The sequence below is a fragment of the Mus musculus genome, chromosome 18 (assembly GCF_000001635.26).
Source record: "Mus musculus strain C57BL/6J chromosome 18, GRCm38.p6 C57BL/6J".
Classification (NCBI taxonomy): Eukaryota; Metazoa; Chordata; class Mammalia; order Rodentia; family Muridae; genus Mus; species Mus musculus.
Window position 1 is genome coordinate 15,039,719 of NC_000084.6, and position 17,782 is coordinate 15,057,500.

The following is a 17,782-nucleotide window of genomic DNA, read 5'->3' on the forward strand; positions in this document are numbered from 1 at the left end:
CTCCCAGCCACCCCAGCCACCCCAGCCCACCTTTTATGCCTACTTCTAGAACACAAATCCTGCTAGGCAGGATCCCTCTGACCTAGTGGAAAGGCTGCAATGCTGGTCTAGCCTGAGCTAATCTTTTCTGCCTGTAACTTTTGAAAAGTACATTTATAACTTAATAAGGCAATCTAAAGCCAGCCAATCTACCTGTCCTCAGAATGCTGCTGTGTCCTGACCCTAGATCTCTTATTCAGATTATGTCAGTTTGTCGGTCCCTCTTCTTAAGGGTGCAGAACCTTTCCATGTTCCTTCACTTCCCTAAACTGCACTATGACTCCTTCTGCAGCAGCCCCAATTTCAATACAGGGATCCCTCCTCAAAACTCGCTTGCCAAGATTGACTAATGGCTTCCCGAAGAGACTCCAAAAGGCCTCATCCTGCACGCCCCATCTTCACAGAACTCTTACTTCACTTGCTTCGTGCTCTTGAAAGCGCCTTGCTGCAGCTTTGTGTCAAGCCCCTCTTTCCCCTTCCTGCCCAGCCTTCAGAGTGTCTACCCTTGTCTCTTCCTATCATTTCTTATTAAGCAAAATGATCTATGCAGATGGCTTCAGTAATCATCTTAACTGATGTACTTCTAGGCCTGGTCATCTAGTCCAGACTCCTCAGACCGAGGTGGCACACCCTTAGCAATATCCCAGACACATCTCAGCCTCTAGAAGGGACTCCTATCCTGTCTCTCTGGTCATGCCAGACTCTTTCCTTCAACCCTCAGAATCAGCCTCAAGTTCTGTGGCTGCTACTCCGAAGGACCCCCTCTCACCCTCTCCAGCATTCTAGCCCCAAGCGCTTTGCCCTAATCTGGGCAGCAGTGCAGCCCACAGTTACATCTCAACAAGACAGAACTTGTAACAAAAAACAACAAATCCCCAAACAAACCCCAGAAAAGCAGCTAGTTGCCCCCACTTCCCCGCCCCTTCCCCACCTTCTGTGCTACCGGAGACCTGAAGTCTCCATCACAGCCTTGGACAGGATCCTTGTCACCCACCCTTGGCTTTCTCCTCACCACTTCTGCTCAGTCTTTACGTTCCAGATCAGAGTCCTTCTGTTCTGGAGTATCCTGGACTGTTCCTGCTCTTTCTTTTATAAGACCCTTTGCTCAGTACTTCCCTCTGTCGACCATGTCTCTAGGGTCAACATCCTTTTCTCGGCCTTTTCTCTCTGTCCGCTTTAAAGGAGGTGAGTGGTGTTCCTGGGGATGACATATAAACAGATACCCTTGGGGGGAGGGGCAGGGAGGCGAGGGCACTTCAGAGGACAAAGGTGACTCCCTACACTAGCACAGAGCACAAGTTTCCAAATATAAATCACCTTGAGAATACTGATTTTAATTCTTGCAGTTGTGAACAAACCAAAGGACAGGTCCATGATCGAAACTCTTGGAGGTAAAGCAGGGTTCCTGTCAACATTACTGACATTCCAGAACACCGCAACACTGCACACTATTCTTCTCATCTTGACAGCAACCCAGACAAGGATTCCAGCCCTTCCTGCCCCTTTCTTCTCTAAGACAGTCCTCATCTCTGACCGGTATTGGTGCATGGGAGATACCTATTGCCTTGGTATTCTAAAGCATCAGGTTTAGAAGTCTTACTGCTCTACTCCCCAAGCCCAAATTATAACACTGACCCACCTAAAGCTGCAGAGGCTCCCTAAAAGTTCCTCAGTGCTGCTGCGTGCCTGTCAGAGAACATCCTGCCCATCGGATGACGTCAGCGCTCTTGGTTGTATCTCTATAGACTGGAGTTACGGGAAGGATAGAGGAAAAATGATGATATGGGAACGGAACAGGATGGAAAGACAGTGTGAGGTCTAGAGAGACAAGAATAGTCTGTAGAGGGAAAAGGCACACATGAGACTGGAGTCGTGGTGACCCTGGAGAAGTTCTACCTCAGTCCTAGCTTTCATTACCCACAGAGGATTCAGCCTACCGACCAGATGACCTCTCACCAGGACAGACTTAAGCTTCACGGTGCTGTCTTATCCCCTGGTCCATGGAGGAGAGAGCTATGCCAGGTGCACAGGAAGTATGCAACAGGGGCCTAAGGAACAGCATCTTCTGTGCACTACTGGGAAAAGCTTTTTATTCCTAATCTTCACAACCAAGGAGTTTGTTTTTATATTTTCAGATGAGGATATAAAATTCATGGGAAACCTTTTTGCTTTCATCTTTGGGGAAGGGAGGCGGCAGAAAAAGTGGACTACCGTTAAATGATCCTATAAAATATTTTTCTACAACTGCATCTGAGCTCTCAGTATGTACTGGGCACGAGAAAGAGAGCAGTACTGATGGAGCAATGTTCCTACCCACAGGATGGACTTTACCTAAGGATAAATGACGGGGGTTTATGAATAGTCAAGCTTTCTATGGTACTAGGGATGGAAGCCAGAGCCTCACGCATGCGAGGCAAGGAGTTTATCACTAAGCTCTATCCCCAAACCTCAGTTTCGTTTTTATTTTGAGATATGGTTTCACTTAGTTGCCCAGATGGTCTTGAGGTGAGTCTGCAGCTTGACTGGGTTATAATCCTCCTGCCTCAGCACCTTGAGTAGCTGAGGTGACAGGATTATACCACCAGGCCACCTCACTAACCTTTATTCTTTTATAGTCTATTCTACATATATCAAATTAAAAATAATTTAAAAATTTCAACCACTGGTTCAAATACAGTAAGTCCAATGCTTATGCAGTGGATTATAAAAAAGACACCATCTCTGTCTCTCGCCCAACATATAAGTGGTAACTAGAAATAACAATAGAGGTTATATTACAGAGTACACAGAAGTGTTTGGCATTAAAAGCCTGACCTAATATTGAAATTCATACCAGGGACAAACAAATCTGAGCTTTAGAAAATTATGTCCCTCCAAGCACTTGTTTTGACCTAATTTAAAAACATTTTATTTGCAGTTATTTTGGCAAGACAGAATCATAGGCTCTCAGGTCAGAGAGAAGTTGGACGTGTCACTGGGCTGCCACCATCTCTTGACCCCTCTAGGCCTACTCAGCTCCCCTGTCTTGCTTGGTAGTCTTCTGAGGGACTGACAACAGGGTGGAGCTTAGCACAGACTAGCACCTCTCCTTTTCAAAAGCTAACCCCACGACTCAGCTATGACTCAGTACTTGATCCATGCTGTTGGTTCCCCCAGGGCCTCCTCACATGCTTTCTTCCATGGGAATCAGAGAAAGAAGAAGTTTCAGGGGGCAAGCACCTGAGAACAGAAAGATGTCCCCACTGAGTGACTCACTTAGTTTTTGGGTGGCCCATCTAGGATGAGAGAGGCCAGAGTGAGGCATAACGCCACAGCATCCTCAAGGTTACACAGGAGGAGAGAGGCTTTGTCACCAGGAGGAAGACCAACCCCTGGGGCTGGGACCAATTCCTGACCCTGGACAGACACTGGTTCTCATCCCAGATGGGCTTCTGTCTCCCCACCCAAACAGGAAGGTTAGGTTCTCAAGGAACTCGGCTAACATGTGTTCCAGAGTTCACTGTCCTCTAATTAAAACCAGCATTAACTAGGAAATGCTGGCTGCAGAGATAGCTCAAGGGGTGAAGTGCTTGCTGAGATCAGAGCTCCAGAATCTACATAAAGCTGGATACAAGTAGTTTACATCTGTAATCCCAGAGCTCCTATATGGAGATAAGAGCATTTCCCAAGCTCACAGAATAACCTTATTTACTGGAAGCTGAACAACATGAGACCTCCATTTCAAAGAAGGTAGATGATGAGGACTGACCTCTGAGCTTGTCCTCTGAGCTCCCCTTGTGCCATGTCATACATGCATCTGCACCCCCAACACACACTTTTCTCTTTACAATTAGGGAATTCTACATTTTATAAAGCTCATGCAAGAGTGACCACCTTTATCTGGAAGATCAGATGAAACCAGTCACAGCTTCACCTGCCAGTGTCACATGGAGCCTTCCTGTGACAATGTCAACATGAGTGTTCAATCAGCATGCAAGCCTGCTTTTGTAGGGGTGGAACCCAAGTGCTAGAGGAGACCTCATGTTGTAAGGCAGGTTTGGTGACTATGGTTCTATTTTAATGAGCAGACTTGTCAGTTTCAGGCTCTGCCTTTCCCACTGGAATGCTGAGTCCATGAAAAATGAGCCTTCTTCATAATTATTGAATAAATGAACAAGTGGGAAACCTAGTCCTAGGTTTGGTCTTCAATAACCACTTGCTAGAGCACATTATTTTGCATTCTTAGCCTACAAGCTTGTGGTGAGGATTATACACACATAATGTATAGTGAGTCTTTATAGAAATGTACACACACACACACACACACACACACATATGGCCAGCTACTGTGTAGTCAATTGTAAGAATGGACTACTAGAGGAGAGGAGGTATATATTTATACACACACACACACACACACACACACACACACACATATACATATATATATAAACACACATATATACCTATGAAGCATCCTGAATGCACTGAAGCCTAATAATCTATCTAGAAGCATCCTGTATGGGTTGACATTATTCCCAAACAAGCTACTATAAAGTAAATCAAGACCCAGGTGTGAAGTCACATGATTTAGGTATACTTAGTACTTCCTATCAGGAAGGAAAGGGTAGTTGAGAAAATGACATCCTGCCTCTTGCTTGTAAAGTTTTCATGAAGAATGGTACTTACCATTCTATGCAATACACTGAAGACAGCCTCACATTCTTTGTTTGTTTGTTTGTTTTTAATTTGAGTGGGATCTTTTGTGGTGCAATGACCACAAGAATATTCTTAAAACTATTATTGAAAACAATTTACAAAAAAATTTAATGATGAAAGTGTAAAAGACCCTAGGTGGTGAAGTGTTCTCATTAATTTACTGAAACAAATGTAGACTGAGTTTCACGGGTATCAAGCAACCTGACTGGGAAATTATTGCTATAAACCACTGATAGTAACTAAGGAAAATATCAGCAAGATGGGGCATGCCATGGAGAACCACAGTCACACTGCCAATACCCAGAAGTCATTGTAAATGTTAGTTTTTAAACACTTTTATATAAATAATGAAGCCACCCCTACTGTGATGAAACGAGAAAAGCCAAAGCTTGGCCACTTTGCTCTATTTTTGTGACTTGCTAGAGATGGCACACCTATAATTTAACATCTGTCTTTTTTGTAACTTGATGGTTTTGATCGTTTGATCATTACCGTACTTGTTTTAGAGCTGCTTCCTGGAAATATTTCTATTCTGTCACTGGTGCTTATAAATACCATACTATGCTATTTCATGAATACTTGATCTTACTGTTAAAAGTATATTGAAAATCAGGAATATATGCTATATAATCCTCTATCCCTCCCTCTCAACTTGTCAAACTCTGAACAAAAGAATTTTTAGCTATAGTTTATTAAATACTTAATTCAAGACTTTTATTTCTTATTACTGGGGATCAAACTCCGAGATTCAGGCATGCCAGACAAACACTACACCACAGACCCACATCACCAACTTCATTGTGGGCTTAGAACAAGTTACACACCCCACTCAAGTGATCAGGTTTTCAAAGATTTCAATTATTTTGGTCAACTGTGCCCTGAAAGTACTCAATGGAAAATTCTAGAAATAAACAATTTATAATTTCCAAATTACACATTGTTCTACATAATGAACATGTTGAAACCTCCCCCCTCTCTAACACACACACACTGCTAGGGAGTGTAGACGCTACCTGGGGTGTAGACCATCCGTTTGCCTGGCACCTGGACTGCTAACCTTACAATTAGGCACTTCATAGCCATAGTATCAGCCCATTGGGTGTACTTATGACATGTAACCCATACAGTAAGTCCCGTGTTTGTGCCATTTGCTTAATAAACGCCTGAAACACAATCGCCACAACCCTGGGAATTTGGATAAGCTAAAGAAAAGTTGTAAATATGTCCTTTAAAAGGTGGAGGCTTTTGGCACTTTGGGTCTGGTTAATTTTTGTGTGTGATGTCTCTATTTATTTTCCAGATTTAAAAGTAGAATTGTTTTTATTTAATAACAGGGAAGGGATCCACGAGGCTGCTGAGCTCACCATGAAGAGTCTTCTGGATGCTACCATTGCTGTTGCATCTCACTCAGGAAAGAGATAACCAAGTGCCTGACATATGCTTCCCTCTGTGGAGAGGGCACTAAAGGTGCACAAAGGCGCAACCCCGCAAAGGGGAACGCCAGGGCCAAGAAGCAGGAGTGGGTGGGTAGGGGAGTGGGGGGGGGAGGGTATGGGGGGACTTTTGGGGTAGCATTGGAAATGTAAATGAGGAAAATACCTAATTAAAAAAAAAAAAGAATACAGCGGAAGTTGCTATGTTCCCAGTGTCTGCTTGAATTGAGGAGTGTCTGACCACCCAGGTTAGCTGTTAACATAACTTGAATTGTTCTGTCCCTTGGATTCTACCAGAATCAACAGGGAATCCCCAAAAGGTGTAGCTCCTTCCTGGAAGGCTGCAGGCAGTTTCCCCACTCCTTCCTGGAAGGCTGCAGGCAGTTTCCCCACTCCTTCCTGGAAGGCTGCAGGCAGCTTCCCCTTTTCTTCCCCTTTTCATTTTACTCTGTATTTTCCTTGTTTTCTTTTGGGCTCCCAGGTCCGCAAAGCGGCCTTTATTCCTTTTGCAATGAAAGGACTCCATGCCTGCGGTTGTCACTTCCTAGAGATAGATGTTCTTGTGGCAGAAACAAGTCGGGTGACTCCAAGAGGGCTGCATACTTTCACCAGCCTGTTCCTGTTGGACAAGTTCTGCCTGCCAAGAGAAAGGCCTTGGTGGGAGGGCCTTCCTCCATGCCAGGAGGCAAACCCTTGCCCATAAAGCACTGTAATACTATATTGAACATTTTCTATTTGACTTTACGGTCATTTTTATTGGTTCTTTTACTAGTTGCAGCCCTGTATCAGAATTGTGTTTATTATTATTTTTTAATTAAATTCTCTGAATGAGGTCCTTGAGCAGCGAGTCTTCAACAGCTCAGCAGAGAACTGGCCTGGTCTCCATGAGTGTCAGAAGCCCCAGTGAAGATTCCATGAGCGAGCGTCCCACCACTACAGAAAAGGCTGAAGGGAGTGGGGCCTCTTCGCACAAAACCAGAAATCCCTCAGTCGACCTAAGGTGGCAGCTACTGGCAACTGAGAGCTACGTGTGAGCAGGACCACTTCGTCCTAATTCATACAGCTTGTTCTCTACAAGCTCTAAAATCTAATTGTTTTCAAAGACATGCCCAGCAAATGCTGATGCCCGTCCTTTCCCTCCTGCACACTGTCCCTCCCTCCTTCCCCTCCCGGCCTCCATTATTTTTGGCATAGAGACTAAACACAGTTTCTCGGACATGCTAGGCATGTACTAGGCGAATACTCCTCCACTGAGCTATAGGCAGCCTTTGAATGAAAAATTTTCAACTTTTTATTTTTGAGACAGGGTCTAACTAATTTCACCAGCATAGCCCAGGGTAACCCAGTGTAGCCCAGAGTATCCCTTAGCTTTGTAATCCTCCTGACTCAGCATGTTTTTCCTCTTACAGAATATCACAGGCTTCTCATGCTGTTGGGATGTATAATTCTAATTATTTATCTACCCCAAGGATACATACCTGTGTCTCAGTGTCTCTGTAGCCTGGTACTTGGCACTGGACAGTGTCCAGAAATGCTCCCTATGAACAAAATCCCATAAGCACTGCACAGGACACCTCAGAACCATTTCATCAACTATGCAAACTGGGGGTCCATGACCATGAAGAGATGAAAGAAAAGATGCTGTGTGCCAAGAAGCCAGAATTTAGTAGTTATAAAAGTTATAACTGGCATATAAACCATGTTGTACTTCTGAATTCCTCTGCACAATTACACATACACTCAACCATACAAAACGTGGATTAAAACATGGTGAACACTTAGAGCAACTCATGTCTAGGAAACATGGCCGTTTACTCTGAGGCAGACTTTCAATTCTAGTGTGCACATGGGTTGAGCATCCTTTACCCAAATATCCAAACTGTTCTGAGCACTGATACACCACCAGGGTAGAAAATTCCACACCTAATCTCATGTGCTAGATCACAGTTGAAAGACTGGCATGAAACAGCACCACAGAACCAAATCTAGGCTGAATGTATGAGGTATACATGGGCATGAGTGAATTTCATGTACAGATTCGAGTCCTTTCCCCCAAGAGATCCTAAAATTCACAAAATAAAAACAAAATGTGAAATTGGAAATATTTCTTTTTCCTAAACTTACTGGATAAGGGACGCCCAACCTGCACTAGGCTAAAGTGATATCTCAAAGAAAAGGCTTGATACTTTTAACAAATATTTTAATTTTTCCTGAGTTTCTATATTCTATATAAACTTGAGAGTAACCCTTTCAGTTTGGCCAATCCACCTTCAGTTCGGTTTGCTCTCTGGGGTTCACTTGTGATCAGTCATGAGACAGAAGGTACCTTTCTCTGCAGCCAGCCTGCTGGGCATGGCCCAGAGACTCCTCTTATGCGCATCCACATTCTCTTCACTTCCAAATCCCTCCAACCCCAGCACATAGTGAGCGTGCTGGCTGCTCTTGTGTCAATGTGACACAAGCTGGTGTCATCTGACAGGAGGGAAACTCAACTCAGAAAATGCCTCCATATGATCCAGCTATAAAGCATTTTCTTAATTAGTAATCAAAGGTGAAGTGTCCAGGCCATTTTGGGTGTGGTGGTTCTGAGTTCTGTAAGAAAGCAGGCCAAGCAGACCATGAGGAGCAAGCCAGTAAGCAGCACCCCTCCATGGCCTCTGCATCAGCTCCTGCCTCCAGGTTTCTGCTTTGCTTGAGTTCCAGTCCTGATTTCCTTTGGTGATGAACAGCAATATGGAAGTTTCAGCCAAATGAACCTTTTCCTGCCCAACTTGCTTTTTGGTGATGGTGTTTTGTCACAGCAATAGAAACCCTAAAATGAACATATTCATATTCAGTGAACACATCTGCAAACTAATCCAGGTGTTTGGGATGTACTTTGGTAGGTACTTGTGTAGCATGCATGCTGACCTCAGTACCATCTACAGCATCAAATAAAACTGGTGTGGTGGCTCTTGTCTGAAATTCCAGCACTTACGAGGTAGAGACAAGAGGATGGATACACAGCAAACTGAAGGCTAACTTGGACTACATAAGACCCTATCTTAAAATAATAAATCAACTTTTCAGAAATTTTCTGGATAAGAGTCTCCATCACCTTACTCCTTTTGGATAAGAGCTCTCATTTCAAGAAACCATCACTAGGAACACTAGGCAGTACCAGGATGGGGTTCATGACTCAACTCATCCCTAAGTTTTCTTTTAAAAGGCCACAGAGATATTGGTAAAGGCAATTGCTGCTAAGCCTGTGGTCCTGAGTTTAATCATCATATGGTATAGAAGGGCAGAATGGACTCCTACAAGGTTGTCCTTTGACCTCTACCTATGTGTTATGGCATGCACATTGGCACACATACACACACATACACACAAACACACGCAATGTAGAAATCATTAAAATAACAACTGCGTAAGAAAGATTTCTGAAACGTTTCCCATCACTAGTCCAAGGGTGTCTCCTGAGAGAGGTCACCAGCTCTGTGAATGCCTGCCATGACTGGACACTAGCTTGTCAGAAAGAGGGAACAACTCTACCATTACTGGCTTTCCAAGGTTCCTGTCAGACTTTTATTTCGGTCTGTTGTCACAGTAACATTTTTTTTATTGCTATCTAAATCCACTGAAAAATAAATACCCCCCCCTTTCTCCCTTCTCTCTCTCTCTCTCTCTCTCTCTCCCTTTCTCCTTTTATCCAGCCCTCTGTCCCTCCCTCCCTCTGTCTCCTAGAGTAAACAGATATAACACACATCTTTGTTCAAGATGGAATAAAATGTCTAAAATATCTAAAACCTATTCAGTTTTATCAGAAAGGATGCCAAAATCTAGAAGCCAATATTCTAGATGAGCTATCTCAATAATATAACTTAATTCCCAAAAGCCCACAAACTTATGAGGACAGCATTGGCTGAGTATCACAGACGTTTGAAGGGCAAAGTGAAGGCAATAAATCCACACAAGGTCACATTAGTCATTTCTATTCTATAAGCACACTTGGTCACATTACAAACAAGTCACAAGAAGTCATGAATTGGTTGGCAGCATTCCATTGGAGTTCTAATCCCCCTGACTGTGGAGTCTACTCCCCCTGATCATGGAGTCTATCCGCTGATCATGAGTCTATTCACCTGATCATGAGTCTATCCCCTGATCATGGAGTCTATTCACCTAATCATGAGTCTATCCCCTGGTCATGGAGTCTGTTCACATTATTGGCACATCTTAACATCCAATGCAGCGTGTTTTCATTTCTATTTCATCCAATGAAGAATTTGGCTTAAATTGTAATTTTCAATGAGAAAACTGTTGTCCATTTATGCATTTGAGAAATGCAAACAGTCTAACATGAAATCTAGTCCAATACAAACTCTATTTTGGAGCACTAAAATTAGAAGACTTATAAAAATGATTGCAAGAACAATTTTCGTGTTTTAAGAGCAGCAGTATGGGACTGCTGCAACAACTCAGTGGTAAAGGCATTTGTTACCGAGTCCAGCAAGGAGAGTTCCATCCTCCGAACCCACAGGGTAGAAGGAAAGAACAGATTCCTTTATGTTATCCTCTGACCTACACACCCACACCCCCACACCCACCCACCCACCCACACACACACACAGAGGCACAATTTTTAAAGACTCTCAGTATGATCAGCTGCTGTCCTCCAAGCCATCCCAGATAAAATTGTATCTCTTATAAAAGCGTCTGACTTTGTCTAACACCCTGTTGCTGAACCCCTGGAGTTGGGGCAGCAGTAACATCCACCTGAGGGTTCTCCAACTCCCTTCAGCCGGAAGAAGCCCTGAGTTCCCATAAAGAGACATAAGAAAGGCCAGCAGAGTGAGCCCAGAAGTTTCAGAGTGAATTCCTCCTTAGGAGTTTGGGGATCAGGCCCACTCATAGATGGGCTCTGTGAGGTAACTGTGAGAGCAGAGGTCAGAGAGGACCAGAGCCCACAGATGCAACAAAATTCATCATCTATCATGAGGTCAGTGGTCTCCAGTGTTCCCAGTCTAGTCCACAGAGAAGGAATTGAAGAGGCCCCTGCCCAGCCCCTGGAACACAGACATAGGGCCCCTGAAGACAGACATAGGGCTTTACTCAAAAATTGCATTTTTCCCTACATGTAATATTTTTTTTTTTTTTTTTGCTTACAAAATGACAGTAACTACTTCTAGAATGGCTATGTCTTGATAATCAATCTTTCCTCCTTTCTTCCACACCCCCTTTTTAGTGTTTCATTCTGTTTTTGAAACAGTATCTCATGTACTCTGGACTGGCCTTGAACTCATTATGTAGCTGAGGGTGACCTTGAACCCTGATCTTCTTTCCTCCATCTCACAACCACTGGGTTTGTAAAGCATGTGTCATCAACATCTGGTTAATTTTGTGCTTACAACTGAACCCAAGGCTTCATATATGCTATGCAAGCATTCTGCCAACTGAGCCACACACCTAACCTAATTAAGAACTTTTCAAACAGGAACTAATTTAACACTCATGGACATCCCATTTGCTAAGGAGGGAGGTGACCCTAGAACGTTGGAGGCAGAACTGATTTTGGGGTCCAACTCTGGGGACTGGCTGGTCCTATTCCATGATTTGGTTTCTCAAGAGTTTGTTCCAGTCCCCAGATCCAGCAAAGGCTGAGATTCCCACAGGGCTTGGAGAGTGCCCCAAGTACAGGAAACAATGTTTGTATTCCATACATTTGTAGGTGGTCATTTTTCAGTGTTGTGTAGTACAGGCTGCCAGCAAAAGCCCTTCAGGGTGGGATGTAATTTGATGCTCCATTGTCTTTACTTTCAGACTACTTTATTTGAAAAGTTGACAAGAAATTTGGCACCAATAGGTTATGTATTTAAATCCATGAGTTCAAATCCCAGCTTAGTCCCCTGACAGTCATCAAGTAAGTTAGTCAACATCTACTAGCCTTGTCTCCAAAGTAACTTGTAAAGAAAGGCCATAACTCTGTGATGAGATGAGAGCCTGTCCCCATCCCTCCCATGTTCATCAGTTAAAGGCTTTCTCTCCAGATGCTAGCACAGTTTTGAGAAGTGGTGGGACTTTAGGAGGTAAGGCTGAGCTAGAAGTAAGTATAAGGCCATGGGGCTCTATCTTATCCAGCCCCCTCCTGTCTGTTTTCTCTGTGTCCCATCTGCTGTGAGGTAAGCAACCTCCTCCATGACACACACCTCACCAAGGTGCTCTGCATACTATGGAGACCATGACTGAAACCATGGGCCACAGGAAGTCTTCTCCCCTGGTTTTCTCAGGCATTTTGCCAGCCCCCACCCCATCCCCACCCCAAAGCTTGATCAATACTCTGCATTTCCAACAAGCACCTGAATGATGCACACGTTCAGGTTGACGGAGCCCTTGAAAGCCTCCAGTGAGCCCTGGTCATTACTCACTGATCAGTGAGAGGCCATGAGTGCTGATACCAGGACTGGGCAGCAAAAGCCTCTGCAACCCACAGCCCAGTGAAACAAGAACCCAGCACAGCACTTCCGCTCTCCCTCCTGCCTCGATCTGGTTGGCTAGTCTACTCTATGACCCATGACGGCTGGGAACGTGGAAATAGTTCACAGTCCTTAAAACCACGTGTCTGAAAAAGGAACAAGCAAGGGTATTGAAATTAGCCATGTTCAAGGAGCTTGCCCTGAGTAATTACCTCACAGTCTATAACACAATGAAAGATTGTTCTTTTAAAATATCAAATGTAAAGCTGGGTATGGTGATGCACTCAGGGGGCTGAGGCAGGAGGATAGCCACAAGTTTGAGGCCAACTTCAGGCTACATAGCAAGGAGTTTCAGGCAACCTTGCAATTATACATAGTGAAATGAGATCCTGTCACACACACACACACACACACACATACACACACACACACACACACACACACTTAAATTTATTTGTGTCTATGTGTATAAAGATTATGATCATTTTTATAAAAGAATAAGGTAGACAAATCTACAGGTAATACAAGATTTTAACATAATATAAGATCTTAAATGTTTATTATATTTAATAAGTTAAATATGTAAATATCTTATACACTTTTTAATGTAGCCTCCTACCTGGGTACAGAGTGGATGGCTCCAAAGGAAACTGTGTTACCAATAGTCACTCTCTTTTGTTGTGTCCAGAAGGAACCAAATGGAAGACTCTGAGCTAAACTGCATTAACTTTGACTTCAGGCATGAAGTAAGACTAGAAACTGACAGTTACAAGCTTCTCAATGTCCTGACATCTTAATTTGGTAACTGAATGCCTCACAGAGGAAGTGACACCCTGGGTCAGGCATCTACATTCTTTGCCCAGCCCCTCTCCTCTCCCAGGGGCCTGCCCCCATGTGCTATCTTAAATCTGTCAGCCCCTTCCTGTGGCACATTTTTGCCCCTCCTCTCAGACCCAATCAAAACAAGGCTTCCAGGGTTCATGGCCAGCCATGGGAAAGCCTCAATGCTGGGTGGGGATGAGGGATGCTCCCAGACAAGGGATGCTCCCAGACAAGATTTTCCCTGCAAAGTTTACCAACAGTACTGCCTCTGCTTCATATTCCAGGGAGGGGGGGTGGCGGGGGGGGGGGGGGGGACACGGGGACGTGGGGGGAGGAACAAAGCCACTCTTTTAGCCTGCACCACTTTTTCTCTTTTAAGATCACTGCAGTGCTCTCAGTTCTTGGGGTGTCTCTAGAGGGTTCGCCATTGGAGACTGTCACTATCCTCACTCTGCCAGTGCCTGGGAGGTTAGAGGGGTGGGGCATGGCAAGTGGGGAGGGGGAAGAGGGCAGGGAATTAAAAACACAACTAAGGTCAATACCTGGCAAAAGGCAGGAGCTCAAATTACACACCACAGAATGTAGAGGGTCTCCAGATAAGACTTCCTAGGACTAACACTGTGGAAAGCCCTGGGCAAGCACTGAAGGATGCCAACAAGCAAGCAGTTGGGGGGGGGGGTAATCAAAGCCCCCACCTTCTGGCTTCACAGTACTGTACAACAGCTCCTACTTTTATAATTAAAACAAAAAGACTTATCTATGACTTGAGCAAAATTTAAGCCATGACATAAGACAAAAATGTCACTTAATTCACTGTTAAAAATCAAATGACTGTCTCTCAGATTGAAAAGACAGCTTGACAAAGTGTAGATCAGAGGGACCAGAATTACTAAAGACCTTAAAAGTCTGGCCTCTTGTAGCTCACTGTAGCAAGCTTTCTTACCCAATTTACAGTCATGGGCATGAGCAGGCGCAGCCTTAGATCTGTGTTCAGCCTTGGCCACAGCCTTGGCTGTATCAAGGCATTTCACAGGGCATTCCTGCTCATTTACAGAGCACACTGAAACCATCCACACCATGTAGCCTGTCCTCTCTGGAAAGAGGGAAAGAGGAAGCTAAGAGAGAGCTATAAGCTGAAAACCCAAAAGAAGTTCCAGAGGCCAGGCTGGAAGAGTTTGCCTGTTTCTACTGTGTTTGTGACTACACAGAGAACTGCCTTGACTCTCCTTCCCCTGACAATCTGCACAAAGGGAAGGGTCTAGACCCTGTTCCTCTTTGTAGCACACAGCAAGAAACTCGGTTATGGCTGAACTGAATTCAGCATTGTGGAACATAAAAATGTAACATAAAACTGGGCCGCTTCAGGCTTCAGGGATGGCCATGAGCACAAGGGTCCGAGTACATAGCCATGGGAAAGCCAGGCCAGGAACAGGGGTGTCTACATCAGCACAAGAGGATCCCTGTGTGGCACTGGCCGGCCAGCTAGACAAATCATTGACTCCAGCTTCAGTGAGAGACCTGACTTCAAAATTAAAGTGGAAAGCAAGCAAGGAAGTCCTAGACACACACACACACACACTCACACACACACACACACACACACACACACACACACACACACACACTCACACACACACTCACATACACACACTCTCACACACACACACTCACACACATTCACATACACACTCACACACACACTCACACATACACTCACATGCACACACACTCACACATACACTCACACACACACACATATACTCACATGCACATGCACATGCACACACACATACACATACTTATACAGACACATACATGTACACGAGCATACACACACATTCACACACACTCACACCCTGTCACATATACACACACACAAACACAGACACTGATTCACACACTCACATAGATATACACACACACCCTGACATACACAAAACCAGACACTGACACACGCATTCACACACACACACACACACACACACACACACACACACACACACACACACACTGGGTTCCTTCAAAGTTTCAAATTCTAAAACTGAAGTTTTGTTTTTGTTTTTCACTTTAATTTATTAGGTTCAATATTCTTATATTCTTTCTGGAACAGTAAGTTCAATTACACCACTCCTTATGTAGTACATACTCCAAAGGAGTCTTTAAACCATTACCTCACCAGTGGACCATGAATGGAGAGAAGTCACACAGCTTCTAGGAACAAGCCTGGCTCAGAGCCAGAGTGCTAGCTTACACACTTGCTCCTAGAACCTGTAGCTCCAGCAATTACCCAGCAACTCCAACATTGGTGCTTTTGAAACAGCTCAAAAGATAGCCCGAAACCAAGCATTTCAGAGCTAGAGTGGGCTTTCTCACTGGCTAATACTGCCTCAAGAACTCCAAGTCATCTCTAGTCCAACTAGGAGAGCTGAAAAAGACCTTCTAGAACTAAAGGTGTTGGTAGGGCACTTGCCTCAACCGCCTGGAGCTGTGGACTCCATCCCTCCATTGCCTCAAAGGCCTGGAGCTGTGGACTCCATCCCTCCATTGCCTCAAAGGCCTGGAGCTGTGGACTCCATCCCTCCATTGCCTCAACCACCTGGAGCTGTGGACTCCATCCCTCCATTGCCTCAAAGGCCTGGAGCTTTGGACTCCATCCCTCCATTGCCTCAACTGCCTGGAGCTGTAGACTCCATCCCTCCATTACCTCAAAGGCCTGGAGCTGTAGACTCCATCCCTCCATTACCTCAAAGGCCTGGAGCTGTGGACTCCATCCCTCCATTGCCTCAAAGGCCTGGAGCTGTGGACTCCATCCCTTTATTACCTCAAAGGCCTGGGGCTGTGGTCTCCATCCCTAGCACCACACAAACCTGGTGTCCTGGTGTAATTCCAATTCAGAAGAATCAGCAGTTCAATTTACCCTTGACCAGACAATGAGTTCAAGCCAGCTTGGGCTACATGAGGCCTGTCTCAGAAAACGGAAAGGGATGGGAGGGAGGTATTTCTCTGTTCAGAATCTACCCTGTTAATAACAAGTGGGTGTTAAAGACTTAGGGGAATCTGATTTCAAATCAGAGTGACACATTATTTGAATTTTACATCAGGGTTATTCAACCTGTGGCCCAGGATAGCTATGAATGCAGTACAGCATAAACTTACTTAAAATGTTACAAGATTTGGGGACTGGGATGGCTAACCATGAGCTTTGTGAATGACAACTCGACTCAGAGGAGCCCAATGGTTGGACACTCCTGTTTTACATAGGTGACACCCAAGCTTTTTTTGGTCAGCACTTCTTTTCCTGTTTTATCTGCTTTAATGAACAGTGAATGAGCCTTTGGTACTGATTTATATAAATTTGAAATAATAAATTCTGGGTGTGGTGATGTGTCCCTGAATTAGCTGCTTAAATGGCTAAGACAGGAAAATGGGCATAGTGAGACCCTATTTCACCAAAAGTAATGAAATTAAATAACAACAACAACAATAATATCTTCTAGTCATAATAGTAACATGTAAGACTCCATAAAGAAAAATATAAACCCAGATCACTCTCCTGCGACAACAACTGCAAACCATTGGATGTATCAGCCAGGCATAATGGCTAATACCTGTAACCAGAGCACTCAGGAGATGAGGGGAAAAAAAAAAAAGAGGCTTAGGAGTAGGCTAGCCTGAGCTACATGAGGCCCTTATAGCTCCCTTATAGCTCTCCCCTCCCCCTCAAAAAATCAGCTGTTAACTTTCTTATTTTGATCTGGTTTTAACATGAAATGAGGCTGAAGTCTTGCCAATGAGATTACTTGCCAAGTAGAAAATTGATCAATGTATTAATTCCTGGCACAAAGCTGAATTAGTCAGCACACAGTTACTACTTCCTGAATGAGAACTATAAGCCGAGCACATACACACAAGACATGTAGAAATTTCCCTAAAAGAGCAAACATCTTACTGTAGGAAAAGGAATGTAGCCACAAACCCAAACTAAGAAGAAAGGAAAGCAGCCATCTTTAAAGTTAAACTTTATGCTCCCAAGTAACCAGTGCAAAGTGGTCTTGTTTCCTCCAAAGCCCTTCATACCTGCACACATTCTCACCGTTACAGAGGCATTTCTCTGCCTAATCTTCCTCAGAGACCATAATACAAGTTCAGAGATGATTTCAGTACTACATTAAATGCACAGTTGCTTCCATCAAATATATGCGTAGCACACAGCAGCTTTTTCAGCACCAAGGCATGTGAATGTGAGCCTGGCCTCCCGGGGCTAGACATTGTAGGGCACACCTATGATCCCAGCATTAGGAGGCAAAGGCTGCAGGACCTGCAATTCTAGGCCAG

General features: G+C 44.3%; 1 protein-coding gene and 1 long non-coding RNA gene across 4 annotated transcripts in view; one reads left to right on the forward strand and one right to left on the reverse strand.

Moving 5' to 3' along the window:
- The window catches only part of 4933424G05Rik (RIKEN cDNA 4933424G05 gene), a 58,993-nt gene extending 50,724 nt beyond the window's left edge, over positions 1–8,269 (forward strand). The window contains exons 4-5 of the long non-coding RNA NR_045372.1: positions 6,072–6,204; positions 7,003–8,269. This is a non-coding gene — a long non-coding RNA (RIKEN cDNA 4933424G05 gene). The remainder of the gene's footprint in view (positions 1–6,071; positions 6,205–7,002) is intronic.
- Positions 1–17,782, reverse strand: part of Kctd1 (potassium channel tetramerisation domain containing 1) — a 182,762-nt gene that overhangs the window by 71,034 nt on the left and 93,946 nt on the right. The window lies entirely within an intron of this gene.